This window comes from Cicer arietinum, chromosome 8, assembly GCF_000331145.2.
Source record: "Cicer arietinum cultivar CDC Frontier isolate Library 1 chromosome 8, Cicar.CDCFrontier_v2.0, whole genome shotgun sequence".
NCBI classification, from domain to species: domain Eukaryota; kingdom Viridiplantae; phylum Streptophyta; class Magnoliopsida; order Fabales; family Fabaceae; genus Cicer; species Cicer arietinum.
Genome location: NC_021167.2, coordinates 19,907,826 through 19,926,403, shown reverse-complemented (window position 1 = coordinate 19,926,403; position 18,578 = coordinate 19,907,826). Strand labels below are relative to the sequence as shown.

Here is an 18,578-nt window from a genome sequence, read left to right as displayed (position 1 = left end):
GATTCTGACAATGAATTAGTTGATGAAGAAATTGAGGTATTATCTTACCTATCTCATAATGAACTTATAGATATGTTAAATGAGTTTCTCAACAAGAATCACAATGTTTCTTCAAAACTAATGTCTCTTAGAAAAGTGCATGACATCTTAACAAATAAATTCAGTTCTCTCGAAAAATAATTTAAAAACCTAAAAAGAGAAAATCTAACTCTGAAGAAAATGTTTCAAAAACTTAAGAGGATAGAGTATGTAATTTTGTTAAGTATAAAAAACATTTCAAGATTTTCTTGAAAATAGCATAAACAATATATGTGGTATTGGTTTTAAAAAACCAAGGGAAACTCCTAAGGTTAACTCACTTGGTACGACTTACGTATATTGGTTAAAAAACTTTCACAACAAAAAAAAAAAAAACTTGTCCTATGCAAAAAAACATCACCTTTCAAAATGAACAAACCAGGACCCAACCAAATTTGAGTACCTAAGAATAAAATAATATATCTTACAGATATGCTTAGCAACAAAGTTAAAACACCATTCGTAGTACCTAGATAGTGGGTGCTCACGACACATGATGGGAAAAAAAAATCTATGTTCCAAGATATGTCCTTCAAGAATGGAGGATTTATAGGTTTTGAAGGTAATCAGAAATGTAAGATCATTGGGCATGGCATAGTAGGTTGTTTTAGAGCGATTGTTATGTCGTAGTTCCGTCAATTTTTGAGTGGTCCTAATACCACTATCCTTCTAGAGCGATTTTTATGTCGTAGTTCCGTTGATTTTTTAGGGGTCCTAATACCACTATGAGCGGTCTGTGTGTCGTAGTCTTTTCTAGTTGTTTTTGTGTCGTAGTATTTTAGAGCGATTTTTTTATGTTGTACCATATTGCGAGTGACTTTAATCGTCATATTGAGAGTGACTTCAACCGCCATATTGAGGATGTAATTCTAGAATAATTTTCTACGGTGTAGTGGAACTTCGATAAAGTGAATCTGAACTGTTTTATCCTGGGGACTTCGTGGTTGATAGTCTGCCTTGCACAATTTGAGTAGTACCGCAAAACATCTTAAAGAGAGCGACCTAGTCTGCGGCTCAACCTAGTAATCTTTTCGGTGACATAAATTGTGATATTTAAACAGTTTTGTAAACTCAAAAATAATAATTTTAAGACGTTTTTTTCTGCCATATCAACCGAAGATATTACTGGATTTGATTATGTTGCCCATGATTTCAATAAATTGTTTCAGTTTGAAGCAAACAGAAAATGATAAGAAAGCTGATGAACTAACCCAATGGGAACATAATAATTACTTATCTAAGAATTATATTCTTAATGGACTTGATAATGATCTGTATGATTACTACAGTTCTGACAACAATACTGCTAAACAGGTTTGGGATGCTCTAAAGAATAAATATGACACTGAGGAAGCTGGAGCCAAAACGTATGTTGTTAGCCACTACCTCAAATATCAGTTGACAAATCAGTGGAAGCTCAGTCTCATGAAATCCATAAAATTGCTCACAAGATCATCTTTGAAGGTATGTCCCTAAATGAACAGTTTCAAATTGCTGTTATTATTGATAAACGGCCCCCCTGCTTGGAAAGATTTAAAAAATTCTCTCAGACATAAAACAAAAGAAGAATTCTCTATAAAAAGTCGTATAACTCGCCTTAGAATTGAGGAGGAATCCCGTAAGTAAGACCCGAAAGATAAAGTTATTCTTGTGGCAAATAACAAGAAAATGAAATTCATCGGAGCACAAGTGTAGGAACCAGAAGGGCCTTGCTAATCAAGCTGACTTGATAGAAGAGCAATTCATTGCTAAGATAACTGAGATCAACCTTATTGGTGGATCAGATGGATGATGGATAAGCACTGGTGCCTCATGTCATGTCTGTTATGATTGTGCTATGTTTAAAACATACATTGTTGGTGAAGATAAGAAAGTGTTGTTGGGAGATTCCCACACCACTAATGGGAGATTCAAACTTAAGTAACTTAGGCTTAATTCCAAAGTTATCATTAAAGGATTTTGAAAAATATGATTTTTGCAGTCAAGCTAAAATAACTAAGAGTTCACATAAATCAGTAGTTATAGAATCTGAACCTTTAGATTTAATACACTCTAATATATGTGAACTTGATGAGACGTTAAACAGAAATGGAAAACGTTATTTAATCACTTTTATTGATGATTGCTCTGATTATACTTTTGTATATCTAATGAAAAATAAAAGTGAAGCGCTTGACATGTTTAAGATCTCTGTAACTGAAATTCAAAATTGATTTAGTAAAAAGATTAAGAGGGTTTGTAGTGATAGACGAACAAAATATGATTCTAGTTCATTTAATGAGTTTTATAAAACCCAAGGAATAATACATGAAACTACTGCACAATATTCACCTGAAATGAATGGTAAAGCTGAAAGAAAGAATATAACTCTTACTGAACTAGTTGTTGCTATTATGCTTAACTCTGGTGCTGCATCTCATTTGCAGGGGGGGGAGGAAATTATTTTTATTGTCTGCTATGTTTTAAATAGAGTTTCTAAATCTAAAAATAGAACATCTCCTTATGAGATAATGAAAAAAAGACAATCCAACTTGTCTTATCTTCGAACACGGGGCTATTTGACTTATGTCCAGAATCCCTGATCCCAAACGAATTAAGCTCGCTAGTAGAGCCTATGAATGTGTATTCATTAGGTATGCAGTAAACAGTAAAACATATAGGTTTTATGACCTAAATGCGAAAGTGATCATATAATCAAATGATGTTGACTTCTATCAAAATAAATTCCCTTTTAAATCGAAAAATAATGGGGGCAGGGAACCTAGTCAAGTTCCTGTGACAAGAAGCAATAAAAGCAACAACCAAGACGAAATAGAAACTCGAAGAAGTAAGAGAGTAAGAGTCGCTAAAGATTATGGTCCCGAATATATGGCCTATAATTTAAAAGAGGACCCTGCAAATCTTAAAGAAGCTTTGATAAATACAAGGCACGTCTTGTAGTCAAATGTTTTAGACAAAGAGAAAATATAGATTTCTTCGACACTTTTTTACCAGTCACTAGAATAAGATCCATTAGGGTGCTCATATTACTTGTGGCTATTCATAACCTGGTGATGCACCAGATGGATGTTAAAACAACCTTTTTAAATGGTGATCTAGAATAAGAAATTTATATGGAACAACATGACGGTTTTGTAATTCATGGACAAGAAGACAAGGTCTCTAAGTTAGATAAGTCTATGTATGGTCTTAAACAAGCTCCTAAGCAATGGCATGAAAAATTTGATAACTTTATTATATCAAATGAGTTTAAATTGAATGAAAGTGACAAATGTAGTTATTATAAATCTGAAAATGACATTTGCACTATCATATGTCTCTATGTAGACGACTTACTCATATTTGGTTCAAACATTCATGATGAAAATAATGTGAATACATTGTTGAGTAACAACTTTGATATGAAAGACCTCGGAGAAGTGGGTGTAATCCTTAGAATCAAGATTACTAGGTCGGAAAAAAGAATTTCTTTAGATCAATCTCACTATGTTGAAAAGATCCTAAAGAAATATAATTACTTTGACTGTAAACCTGCTTACACACCATATGATCCAAGTGTGAAACTATTTAAGAACAATAGTGAAGGTGTTAGACAAACTGAACATGCGAGCATTATTGGCAGCCTCAGGTATGCCACTGATTGTATTAGACCTGAAATTGCCTACGTCGTGGGATTGTTATGAGGGTTTACTAGTATACCTAGTATGGAGCATTTACATGCAATCGAAAGAGTCGTGAGATACGTTAAAAGGACCAGCAAGCTGGTTGAGATGCTTGCTAGCTAATATCCCTTTATGGGAAAAACCTTTGTCAGTTGTATTGATCCACTGCGATAATATTGGGGTTATTTCAAAGATTGAGAATCATTATTACAACGATAAGAGATACAAATTCGTCGTAAGCACAACACTATTAGAGAGTTACTTTCTAAAGGAGTTGTTATAGTGGATCATGTATGCACTGATGAGAATTTAGCAGATCCTTTGACGAAAGGATTAGCTAGAGAGAAAGTCATAAATACATCCAAAAGAATGAGACTAATGCCTATAAAGCTACACATGATGATAACTCGACCTAAAGGACTGGAGATCCCAAGAATTAGGTTCAACGGGTAATAACAAGTCGTGAAGTGATATGAGATGAATATTCTATTATAAATACAAGAAGCATGATTCTTGAAGTGATGATAGGATGAGGTAATAGAAACTCTTAATGAGATCTATACTCTATGTGGAGTGGAGTACCTAGCTATACGAGTACTCTTTATAGACTCACCTATGTGAATGTGGAAGTGGGGCCGCTTCCTGTGGAATTTTGAGGCAGAATTTCTAAAGCATTCGTTATACTGGGATACACGAGCAAGACCATTAATGCACAAACTTTTGAGAATACACCATATGAAAAGGTTGTGTGTGGGTTTGATATTAGAGATATAGTTCAAGACTACAAGTCACTCTTGTTGAATCTGAGTCTCACTTACTATGCAAAGGTTCAAGTCAAGAGACACATTTGTTTATGCACGACCATATAGAAGCATTTGACATTATTTCATAAACACTTTTTTAAATTCAAGTGGGGGATTGTTGGAACATAGAGTGAATTTAAAAACTGTTGAAGTCCCATATTGGAAAATACTCATATTTTGAGTAGTTTTCAACTCTATAAATACTAAAGTCTCACATTAGAAAGAAAACATATGTGGGTATGCTTCCATCACTATATAATGAGTTTCAAACTATTTTGAAAAGCACACTAAAGTTGGATGCATTTTTCAACTTTCTCTTTTCTCTCTTTTCTATTCTGCTTGACTGATTTCCGAGCCACTTCTCCCATTTCTTTATGTCCCTTTGATATTTATGAGCGATTTTATACTGTTGTCCCTTCGATTATTTTAGAGTGGTTGTTCTACCGTAGTCCCTTTGTTTTTTAGAGCGATTGTTATGTTGTAGTCCCTTCGTTTTTTAGAGCGGTTTTGTATCATAGTCCTATTGATTTTTAGAGCGGTTGTTATACCGTAGTTCCGTCGATTTTTTAGTGGTCCTACTATCACTATCCTTTTAGAGCGGTTTTTATGTCGTAATTTCGTTGAATTTTTAGTGGTCCTAATACCACTATGAGCGGTTTGTATATCGTAGTCTTTTGTAGTTATTTTTGTGTTGTAGTTTTTTAGAGCAGTTTTTTGTGTTGTAGTCCTTTTGATTTATGAGTAGTCATAGTACCATATTGCGAGTGAGTTTAATTGTCATATTGAGAGTGCCTTTAACCGTCATATTGAAGGTGTAATTTTAGAACGGTTTTCTACGGTGTAGTGGAACTCCAATTAAGTGAATCTAGACTGTTTTATCATGGGGACTTCGTGGTTGATAGTATGTCTTGTACAATTTGAGCAGTACCGCAAAATGTTTTAAAGAGAGCGACCTAATCCGCGGCTCAACCCAATGATCTTTTCAGTGACATAAATTGTAATTTTTAAACCGTCTTCTAAACTAAAAAATAACAGGAATATTTTAAACACGAGTATTAAGTTGCAACATGAATTTCTTCAAAATAAATGTTGCAATGTTAATGGTGAAAGAAACTATTGCTCAGTTTAGTAAAAGTGGTTAATCTCTTACAACATGATCTTCCAATTGTATATAAAATAAAATTTGAAAATTTTATTACTAATTATAACGAATTTTAATTAAAGATAAATTTTAAAAAAAAAAGAGATTAAGTTCTTGTTGAAAAATAATTTTTTAACAGATTTTAATTATCATTTGGACATATTTTAAATTACCAAAATGTTTTTCTTTAAAAATCTAAAAGATTAAAAGAAAAGAAAAGAAAAAAGCCATTTAATTAATTAGATCCACTGACGAGCATGTATGCATGTCATATGTCAAGGAGTTAGACATTTAGAACAATAATAGTTAACCAATGTGAAACCAAAAACTAGGTTCATAAATTGTTTTGTCAATTAAATTGTCAAGTGTTGAAAAACTAGTGAAATTGAATTGATTAATTTATTATAAAAATTATATATAAAGGAAGAATGTAAAACTAGAAATTAAGTTAAGAGATTATCAATTTTGTCAACTTTTATCATTAATTGACTTAGCACAATTGTAATTATCATATTTGTTTTAGACTCTTACGTTTGTTTAGGAATAAGCAGAAAAGAAGAGAAAATAGTAATTTGTAAGGATGGAAAGAAAATAGAAAGGGAGGAAAACTGCTCCCCTTGTTTGAGGAAAATAATTTCAGGAAATTGAGAGAAAAATACTTATTATTAATATTTTATTTTGTTTTATTTTGAGAGTATAAAAAAATTGAACAATTTGCCAAAGTTCTCCAAAGTCATTTTAATACACATGAAGTATCATCACCTTTCTCTTTCTTTATTTTATTTTGTTTTTTTTTTTAACTCCCAAAAGAAACTTTAATTTATTTTTAATTTTCTCCTACTTAAAAAAGTTTTGCCACAACTTTTTTTTTTTTGCCTGTAAATAGAATGATAAATGTTACAATAAACTCACACGTACACAACTATGTAAATAGAATGATAAATGTTACAATAAACTCACACGTACACAACTATAAGATATTGGGTTCTAACTCAAAATAAGACGTTCAATTTAACAATATTGATATTTGATAATTGAACTAAATTTAAAGACAAATTTTACTTTAAACTTACAATTATGTTGGACCAACGTGTGTTTGTTTACTCTTCAAATAGCTATAACTATAATAGGATATATGTTGTTTCAAAAAGAACAACCAATGGTTCTTAAATCACAAGACAAACTGTTTTATAGCTAAATTTTACTTAAGTCAGTATTTTGAAAAAATGGATTACCATTACTAAATTTGAGGCAAATACACACTATCAACAACCATGATCATACCTCACTTAGCGGACTTCTTGCTATCATGAAAGTGGTTGGGGCTAAATCATTGGCCCAACAAGTTTAATTTAAAATTGAGAAATAGAATTAACGTAAATGTAGATGTAGTGTTTGTTCTTTGCCATCATTTATTTAGATAAGATATAAAATGTCATACTCAATTATCCAAAATAAAACTATAATACAATTTTGGAGACACTTATGAAGATGTTTGTTGATATTGATGGGTTGTTTTTAGTAACAAAGCAGAGTGACCAAAATTGTGAGTCATGCGGATATATCGGTTTGTGAGAAGTCACAAGCCGGTGCAATACTACAGTCGGCAAATTTGAGGTCGTCCGATTAAAATAGGATAGTTCATATTTCAATCACGGTATTTTATATTAAATGAAAACAAAAAATTGTTTTAAATTTAAACCTTTTGATTTTGATTAGACGAACCAAAAGTGCTGAGTGCCTGACTATAACTAGTCTGACAGCGCTTAATAGAAATTCAGAAAAATCTTAGCGAAATTTCGAATGGACTTAAATCAAATTATTCATTCTATAAAATGTGTTTTCCAAAATCATATTAGTTCACAATCTCTCATAAACTAAATATCCAACTCTCTTCTAATAAATGTATATAATCTTGTAAAAATTCATGGGTAATTCATTACTGCAAACCATCATTCATGGAAAATAATAAAAACTAATTTGTAAAAAGCATGCTTTTTTTTATCATACACCTTGGAGCCATCAATATGTAACTAAATAATTTCAACTTCAAATCTTAAAATATGAATAAACTTTCAACAAATGAAGTCCTATTGTCTTTGTTGCATATATACAGTAATGAAATAGGTTAGGAATAACTAACAAATTTGATATTGTTAATAACAATCTCTATGTAAAATCAGCCGATAGGAAAACTAACACAACCTCCTAGAATTAAAGAGACTAATCTCTCTCAACCAAACCAACAAAAAGTTACTGAATGAGAATTTGTTTTCCAGTCGAACCTTATTCTATTTAAAGATACAAACACAAAGGAAGTATCCACGTAGAAAAGAAGGTTAAATTGTTTGTTTGGATTAACATACATTGAACTCAAAATTCAAAATGACTTACAAGCACAACTTTTGAAACTTGCACCTAGAAGGAATTCCATTTTGAACCAACTAGACCACGAAAAGAACAGGATGCTACTTCAGCAATACTGTTTGACAAGGCCATATTTCTTGTAATCCAAACCAATGCAATACATCGTCTCCAATCAGTTTCTCTAGATTTTTCTACCAAATCACAGTTCATTCAACTCTAATGATATCCTGAAATTGTTTTTTTCTTGAAAAATAAAAAAAAAACCCATAAATTTAAAGGATAAGATAGTATGTAGTAAGTAGCACTGACACTTCATATTAATAACGTGTCTGGTATCAAAGACACATGTCAGTGTTAGATACCGACACAACATCGACATATATTGTTGTGTTCAATCACTTTTTCATTTTCTCAAAATATAATCGATGCCAATGTGCCAGTGTCGGTGCTTCATAAGTATCCCTCATTCTTTGATAATAGCCTTACTATTTGAATGGGTAGAGAAGGACTTTTCTATTGTACCACATAACTTACCTCCACTGTTAGTTCATTATTTCACAACAAGCTCAGACAACACTAACTGGTCCTGACAATTTGGTATCCCAAACTTGGTGCTCTAACTTGGGAGTAACACATCATGTGACTGTTGATGCTAATAATCCGATGTAATGTAACAGGTTACCAATATAATTTGATGAAAAAGTATCAATTAGTGGATAATGAAGTCATATTGATGAAATAAGATGAAATACAATTAGGGAGTACTAAGGATAGTAACATAACCCTTTAACAGCTTTGCTAAAAAATAGCCAAATATGACATGTAATAGCTCAGAGGCACTTGCTCCTACATATGCTAATGGAAAGTTAAGAATCAAGTTGAAAAGGAATCTAAGAAGAGAAACATTCAGAAGGAGGGACGTAATGAATCAGAAAGAAGAGTAAAACATTCTGGAACAGGATAAGCTTATAACCAAAGCTAATAAACAGAACTGAAACAATTTAAATAGCAACACAAGTGCTGAAAAACAGAAAAAGCAGAATTAAAATTAAAAGTAACGTATAGAAACAAAACAGTTTTTCGAGCATTCCCATAATTAAGACCCATCAAGGAATTATTGCCAACACATAAGTCCCATGTATAGGGCTTAAATGCTCACTTGAATAATAAGGGGACTTGATGGGATAACAGAAATCATCAAATTAAAGAAGAACCAAGTCATTTAACTTGTAAAAATTTCACATTTATATAATTAAATAATAGGTATTACATCCATATTCATTTTAAATTACTAAATAAGTATGCACGTAAGATTACAATGCTACCACAATCTAACCAATAAAATTTTCCCCATTTTGGTGTATGCCATCAAGAATATGAAATATATAAATATATAAAGAATTGAACTTCATGATGTACTTATTACTCAATTCACTTAACTTGAGAAGTTACTCTCCGCTCTATCTTCACAGAGGCAGACACACCATTGTCCGTCTACTGTAAAATTAACAAGAGTGATTATAAGTCGAAAAAACCAATGTATAACTAGAAATATCTTATCAAGTTTACTCTTATAGTAGACCTTTAACAATCATTTCACAAGGTTGTGTGCCTTATCTCTCTCACCTTTATGTAAAAGATAATAGACAATTGTTTCATAACTTACAGCATCAGGAACACAACCATTGTCTTTCATTCTTGATAACAAGGCACGTGCTTCATCAAACAAGCCCTCCTTACAAAGCCCATTTATCATAGCATTATAAGTCCAAACAGATAGACGATAGCCTTTAGACAAAAGCTCCTGAAAAATCACTTGTGCATTCTTAAGCCTTCCACCTTTGCATAGTCCATCAATCAATATAGTGTATGTGAAAATATTTGGCTGAATACCTTGGTCTTTCATTTTCTTAACCAATGCAATTGCTTGGTCAAGATGATTCATTTTGCACAAAGCTTGTAATAGTGAACTATAAGTGATTACATCAACCTGCAGACCTATACATGCATCTCATCAACAAGTTCCCAAGCATAAGATATTTTCCCCGATTTACACAAACCATCAATGAGGGTACTATAAGTTACCACATCAGGAACAATCATCTTGTTATGCATTTCTTTAAAGAAGTTCATGGCTTCGTCCACCATTTTATTCTTGCACAATCCATTAATAATGATACTGTAGCACCAAGCATCCGGCACCACTCCCTGGTGCACCATAGTGTTGAATATTTTTATGGCCTTGTTCACTTGATTAACTAAGCAATACCCGTCCATTAGTGTATTATAAGTTACAACACCTGGTTTTACACCGTCTTTTATCATCATAGCCAACACATTCATAGCTTCTTTCACCTTTCCTTCTTTGCATAAGGCATCAACCAATATACTAAAAGTATAAACATCTGGGTGGATTTTTTTCATTGTCATTTCATAGAACAAACTAAATGCTTCTTTTAATTGACCAACCATGCAAAATCCATAGATTAGAGCACTGAAAGTGATAACATCAGGATAAATTCTCTTTGCAATCATTTCAGAATATAACTCGTAGGCATCCTTAATATATTTATCTTTACATAATCTGTCAATGATTATGCTATACATTACCACATCAGCATTGGCCGATTTCGCTTCAGTCTGTCTCAGCAATTGCAAGGCGGCCCTTGTTTTCCCCATTTTACACAACCCATTGATCAAGATCCCATAACTAACTTGATTCAACTGAAACCCCTTTGCCACCACATGGTCATGAAAGTGAAGAGCTTCCTTGACCTTACCATTAAGACATAGACCTTTCATAAGAATAGTCAAGGTTATGGTACCTTCCTGAAATCCCATCTTGAGAATCTTTCCCAATATAGAAAATGAAAAATTCATTTGACCTAAGTGGCAGTAACAATTAATCAAGATGTTAAAAGTAAAAATATTAGGCTTAATTTCGTTGAATTCCAATAGGTGAGAAAGAGAAATAGCAGTAGGATAATGGTTCATCTTAACAAAAGAAGTTAAAATTCTGTTGAATTCAACAATGGATGGGGTAGGATTCATAGAGAGCATGCGATGGAATGAGGAAACAGCATGATTAACATCAAATTCGTTGGAATTGAAAGGAGAATGAGAAGAGAATGAAAGAAGGAAAGTGTTTGAAGAAGAAATTGGAAGAAAATTGGGAATGGAAGAAAGAGAGAAAACATACCTTTTTAGGGTTAATAACTTTGAAACTGAAACTGAGAGAGACAACATCATTGTTGCTGAAACTGAACTGTGTGAACTTTACTGTCAGTACTGGCCGCAAGTTAACCTTATTTTATTTTTGCTTTTTTGGTTAATTATAATTTGATCCTGTTATAAATTTAAAAGTAGACATTTTTAGTCTATGATTAACAACTATGAAATAGGAACAAGTCATACCACTTTGAAAAGGTCTATAATTAATTTATTATTTATTAGGCTTAAGTCTAGTCCACGGTTTATATAGGAACATTTACCATCTAGATACTAATATCACATATTTATATATATTAAATAAAAAATAAATTTTTTTAACAAAATGATTTTAAAAAAATCTAAAACAAACATCTTTTAAACCCTACAAAATAATTTTTGGTTTCAAAAAATAGAGTTTTTTCTGAAGCAAACGCAAACATTATTGACTCTCAAATAAATGTGGAACGACTTGAGTGATTCACTAATTGAACGACTACCATATATGAACACTGCCAAATATAGAATTGCTACCGAATATGGAACGACTACTCAGTATGGAATAAATAGTGAGTGATTGCATATAAAATAAGAAATAATATTATTAATATGATAATAAAAAATAACATTAATAAATAATAAAATATATATAAATCAGTCTGTCAGGCGTAATAGATTTTTTTTATAAGCCTGAGCGTTTTAAAATTAATATGAGCCAAACCTTTTTATTAAATAGGTCAGACCATAAGTAGACTAGGTCATAGGCCCTTGACGAACAGTCTAGCATAGCCTATTCTCATCATTAAATACGAATAACACGCCGTAAAATTTAAAAATTCTAACTTTAGAAAATTTTCATATATTTAATTTAATTAATGACATATGAATAATTAATATATTTAAATAATTCTATATCATAAAAATGTATGTTACGTCATTAAAAATATGTTAAATCGTGATATTTTAGTTCAAAAATGTGACAAATAGACCAAAACTGACGACTTTGAAAATACGAAGATCAATTTCGTGAATCGGTAAAAATAAATGTACTAAAACTGCAATTAAGTCTTATTATTTTAGTCTCTCCAATTTAGACACATTTTGATATTAGTAGATAAAAAAAAAATTAGATTTCATCCCTTTAATATTAAGCTATGAATTTGGATCATTCAATTCTCTTCGTCCAAATCTTCTTCAATTTCTTATGATCATTTTTATTTCTTTTTATTTTATTTTACTTTTTGTTTTTTTTATTATATTACGAATCTATATTATTTTGATCACGTAAGTAAAATTTTACACAAACTTAAAATTATTGGATATATTATTGATATTTATAAAAGTCAGCTATAATTAATAAAAATATATGATGATAATTTTAATGTATCTCAATAATATATAAAATATTTTAAAATTCTATAAAGTTATAATTGAAAGATGTCTAAATCAAGAAGATTCAAAATCTTAAATTCTCCACTTTTGATATTTCATCTAACTATGCCCATATAAAGGAATTGAATATTAAGTTTAAAATGAATATATCCGTTGGACACACTTCACAAGTTTCAGACATATTTTAAAGCAATTAAACATGTGTTTATTTGATGTCCATAACGTTCTTGACAATCGGAGAAAGTTCTTGCTTTTAGGTCTCATGGAAAATGTGAATGAGTTGTCACATGTCAGTTGGCACAGTTTTGAGTCAGGTTTATACATAATTTTATGCAGAATATTGTAAGTACAATGTACTTGTGTCCTTGCTCGCAACTTATCAATTTGAAGATCAATCTTGAGGCTGTTTTTCTCCTTAGGGCATTCAACTCGAGTTTTGGGCTTCATTGTTGATTTGAGAAGTCTTGATAGTCTTTAATAAGTGGCTTATACTGTGGAAATTTCTATGTTTTAATTTTATCTTTAAAAAAGAATTAAAACCAGAATGTTCGTTTATAAAAACAAGAACATTCTTCGTTTCTATTTTGTATGATTGTTGAATTTTGATAATTGTTATATTTCAGTCCTTCGCTCAAAAACATAATGTGCCTTCTGCAAAAAGTTGCAGCAGCAATGTCTTGGCTATCATGGATGTCCTTGCTCATAGCTCGTCAAGTTGGACATTGATCTTGATGTTTTGCCTTTGTTGATCCTCTTTGATCGAATCTATCTAAAACAATCTTGTGTAGATTATTAAATTCATCTGTAATGAATATTGATATTTTGTAGTGTAGATAAATGTACTTTCACAACCCATATCGGTCCTAAATTACAACAAATTTTTCCCTTTGTAAACCAGAACGTTCTTGGATTAAAGTTGTGAAAACGGAGAATGTTTTTCGTTTCTGTTTTGAGTGACTGCTGGATTTTGACAATTCTGACAGCTGTTCTGTGCCAAGAATTTATGTTTTGGGCGTGTGTTAGTGATGCAATGACTTTATCATTTCTGTCCAATTTGTACTTGCTTACTTTTAGCCATCAACTTTAGGGGCTAATTTTGCTTTTTATTCTTTATGCATTGTTTTGCTTTTTGTTGATCTGATGGAAAAAATGTGTCCTAAATGATCTTGAGTATATAATTATGTTCCTTTGTATTGAATACTGGTGATTTCTAATGTAGATTGATTTATTTTCGTACCCCAAATCAATCTTGAATTAAAGAAGACTTTGTTTTTTATAAACCATAATGTTCTTGGATTAATACTGTCAAAACTAGAACATTCTTTGTTTTTCAGACTTCAGTCCAGAGAACGATCTTTATTTTTCAGACTATTGTCCAATGTCCATAATGATCTTCGTTTTTCAGAATGTTGTCAAGAATGTTCTTCATTTTTTTTTTCTGTTTAATAACCAGAACATTCATTGGTTCTCATATTTGATCTTGCTTCTGATTTATAGCATAGTGTGATATTGATTGTTGTATGAATGTATTTGATCATTTTCTTCATGAAGATATTATCTTGAAGATGTAATAATCATTCTCTTGAATTATTGATATACGATACATTCCTTTTGAGATTATTTCATATTGAGTGGATACTTATGCACTTTGATGAAGTGAATGGCTTCTTGCTTGTTCACTTATGTAATTCATGTTCCTTAAACTAAAATCAAGTGCAACCATTAGTAGAACATCATTCATAAAACTTAATCATTTGTTTCATAAGATTTGTTGTCATTAAAACATACATCAAAAATGTTTTTGCCTCAACAATCTCCTCCTTTTTGATGATGACAAACCTTTTGAATAAATCATAAGTTTTATGGATGGATATAAATAAAATGCAAGAATGTTCATAGATATGTAATTAAACTCCCCTAAACACATGCAAGAGTTTAATTCTTATCATTCTACTTAAACTCCCCCTAAACATATGCAAGAGGTTAATTCTTCGCATTCTTCATTAATTACTTTCATCTATATCCATCATATATTTATCTCCCTCTTTTGGCATCTACCAAAAAGGTTTGGGAATAAAATTTGAAGTAAAAATGTAGGGAGCAATAGCATGAGTATACTTCATATAGAAATCATGTGGTTGATCAATGCATTTATATATCATACTTGCAAGTTTGCATTTAACATCAAGGAACATAACATGTATGATGATCAAATATTAATCAATATTGCAATCAAGATATGGATAATGATAACAAAAGCAATCTGATATGATTATGTGCACGCATTTTAACACACTTGAAAATATTTCAATGAATATATTCTTATCATTTGTTTTAAAAAAAATGAGTCGACTTCAGTTTTAAGAAAATAATATTTTCTAAAAACTCCCCCTGAATATTATGAAATTAATATCCTATAATAGTTCAAAGTTCCATAAAACAAGTAAAATATTTCTTTCCTCTTTATCCTCTTTCACAAGAGCCGACATTTTGATTTGGACATGATTATACTTACTTGTCATAAATAGATCCATTTTTCATTTTTAAAACTAGAGAGAATGAGCACATACATGGAAACGAAATAAGATGAATCTGATACCATCTCAAGTATAATTTCTCTCTTTACAAAATATTCTTATGCTAATAATGTTTGTATTTTTCAAAGACTATTTTTTTTAAATGGATAAAATAAATATGCCAAGAGATTTGTTCGCATTAAAAAAATTATTTTGTTACAACATTTTTGAAACCACACAAATTAACAATAAGACACATGTTCAAGGTTACATTCATTTGTAAGTGTGTATGAGATTTTTTATTTTTCTTATTTATATCTACCATGCTTAAAATATATTTGAACACTTGAGATTAATTTTCACAAAAGAAATAAACAACAAATAAGACTAATTTGCAAAGACATATATTAATATGCCTCAAAATGTTCAAATATCAATTTTTGACCTCATGCCATAGTCTTTTTTGGATTAGTTTTTAGTTTTAAAGTAACAAGAGACACAAATCATTTTCATGAAGACCAAACATATATTCTCTTGTTGGAATCATTCAAAAATAAATCATAAACAAGGATATATATTGAACATATTTTGAAGAAGGATATTTTTCAAAAACCACATTATAATCTAATATTTTTTTAATTTTTTTTAAAAGCCATATTAAAAAAAATTATACTCAATCATCAAGCAATGTATAGACTACTCAATATATGCAAAATAATTTAAGAACATTATAGAAAATGCTTTCAAGGATATAAAGAGGTGAATTTGAACAAAATGATGTTAATTCATTTAACATGATACTTTGAAAGATGTTATTGTGCAAAATGTGAAAAATGCATTCAATGATTTAGACTTGACAAAATGTCCCTTTGTCTAATTATTAAAGACAATAATTTTAAACATCAAGCTAGATTTTCACACTTGTTTAAACCATCATAAAAAGTGTAGGAACAAAGAGTAAAAACATGTTGAATTTAAGATAGGAATTAGGCATATGCATGTTCAAGTAATGACAAAGAGTGATGTAATCAATTAAACTTTAAAGTCATACTTGCATAAAAAATAGTATGCATTCTTAATTTTAAGAGCACCCAATCAATCACATAATATCAATATATCATTTAAAAAATATTCATTATTATCATGATGCAAATATCATAAGAATTGGAATTAAGTGTACCTCATTTAGTGATTTTGTTCAATGACGAGTAATCTTCGTATAGTTTGAAGCTTCTCTTCATGCTTATTCATTTATCCTGATTGATGGTTGAATGCGACAATTTATCTTTTGTTGTTGAGAGAGTTCCAAATGACTTTTAGAAACTTGTTGAATCTCAGCGTGCATGATTAAAGGTCTTTTGTATTGTGCCAACAGAGACAATCCTTTCTTGATATGGTCAATAGTAGTCATAGGAAAGTTGTCAATTCATTTATGTCAAATTACATCATTGTAGGTTGATATGGTCTCGTGTTACTATTCCTTTGACCCGATGATTGGCTTTCAGCAAGACTGCAAGAGCTTGGTATGAGTATAGCAATGTTATCTTCAATAACTGAGGTTTCTTTCTCACCTCCAACAACAACCACTATGGTACCAATAATAAATCCCTTCAATTAGTTCTTCAAATGATTTGATTATGAGGAGATGTTTTGGATGAAAGATCAGCCGTGAGATAGGTGTAGAAGTGCCAAATGGGAAATGATTCAAACTCATTTAGAAGTTCATATTCACTGTCAAGAACATTCAGCTCTTGTGGAGAATGGTTTTCACTTTGTGGAGAATATTATGCTCTTTATGAAGAATGGTTTTGTATGAACTTTTTTGCTTAAATTGATCTTTCTCTTCGATTTTTTTTGTTTTGCAACTTCATGATCAGACTTTGGAGATATATTTGAACATTATCAACTTTTAAATTTATCCAAATTTAACATTTTAATTATTTTTCTTCACCATCCTATCTTTCATCATAAAAATCAACATATTCATTAAACATAATATGCATAATTTCATATATATATATATATATAAAAAGTGATGATTTGTTTTATAATTTATGATATACAATGAATTTTATAAATTAGTGTTCAATGTTATTAAAAACTAAATTTACATAAACATTGAAAGAGTTGATAACAAAAAAATAAATAAATAGAATTATAGTAAAATTAATTTTACACTTATCTATCAATTCGAAGATGTAGAAGTAACATCGAGTATTAACAATAATATTCACCCACATATTAGTATTTTTATATCACCTCCTTACATTTTTTTATATAAAATAGGCTAAATTACATTCGTGGTCCCTTAACTTAATTTAATGTAACGTTTTAGTCCTTTATCTTTTTTTTTTCCCCCGATTTAGTCCTTTATTCCTAAAAATATCAAATAAAGTATGAAAATATGAGTTTATTTGAAGATTTGCATTACGAATTTGATGAAATTTGTATTATATTGAAGAATATAATTAATTTTATGAGTTTTGATTGAAATTTTTTTTTGAATTTTTGTATAAAAAAGGATATCATTGTTGGAATTTTAAGACATATAATATCAAATTGTCACTTAAAATTAAAATAAAGGACCAAGTCGGAAAAAAAAAAAGATAAATGACTAAAACGTTACCTGAAATTAAGTTAAGGGACCACAAATGTAATTTAGCCTATAAAATAATTAATAGTTCGTTTATAATCAAGATTCTTTAAAACTCATTTTTAATTGAAGTCAAAAAATCTATTTAATCTATTTTGCACTTATGAATTTTATAAATTAGTGTTCAGTGTTATTAAAAACTAAATTTACATAAACATTGAAAGAGTTGATAACAAAAAAAATAAATAAATAGAATTATAATAAAATTAATTTTACATTTTTATACTGTAGATCGCAAATAAGTTTTCAAATTTTAGTTTAAAAAACACATTTTAGAAGATGCAACATTTACATGGATATATAGTTAATATTATTTTTTAAGTTATGCATGCATTAGAAAATACTGAAATGTTTTGAGAAAATTTAATATCATAAAATTTGACTTTAATTCAAATGTTAAACCTCGATAACTTTTAATTCTTTAAATAGAACTTCACCTTCAAGATTATAAGAATTACTATGTTTCAACTAAGTTTCAAGGTTTTTACAACATAATTTCAAGTTTTCATCGTAGAAATGACATACATTTTTCAATACTAAACAAAAATAAAGAAAAAAATCTTCTCAAATATATTTGATTTAGAGTATATAAAAAAAATAATGAATTTTAAAAGACTTCTAAGTAGACTCAATGTTTATGACAATTCATAGGATTTTTCCATTAAAAGTAACAAATTTTTCTTTTTATGATGGTGATTTGACGCTTTTGTTTTTCTTAGATTTTTTGTAGAATGTTTGAAATTTGAGTTAGAACTTTAT

At 29.9% G+C, this 18,578-nt stretch overlaps 1 pseudogene; it reads right to left on the bottom strand.

Annotated features, from left to right (window-relative positions):
- Window positions 1-9,278: 9,278 nt before the first annotated feature.
- Window positions 9,279-11,350, bottom strand: LOC101506951 (uncharacterized; annotated as a pseudogene).
- Between the last annotated feature and the right edge of the window lie 7,228 nt (window positions 11,351-18,578).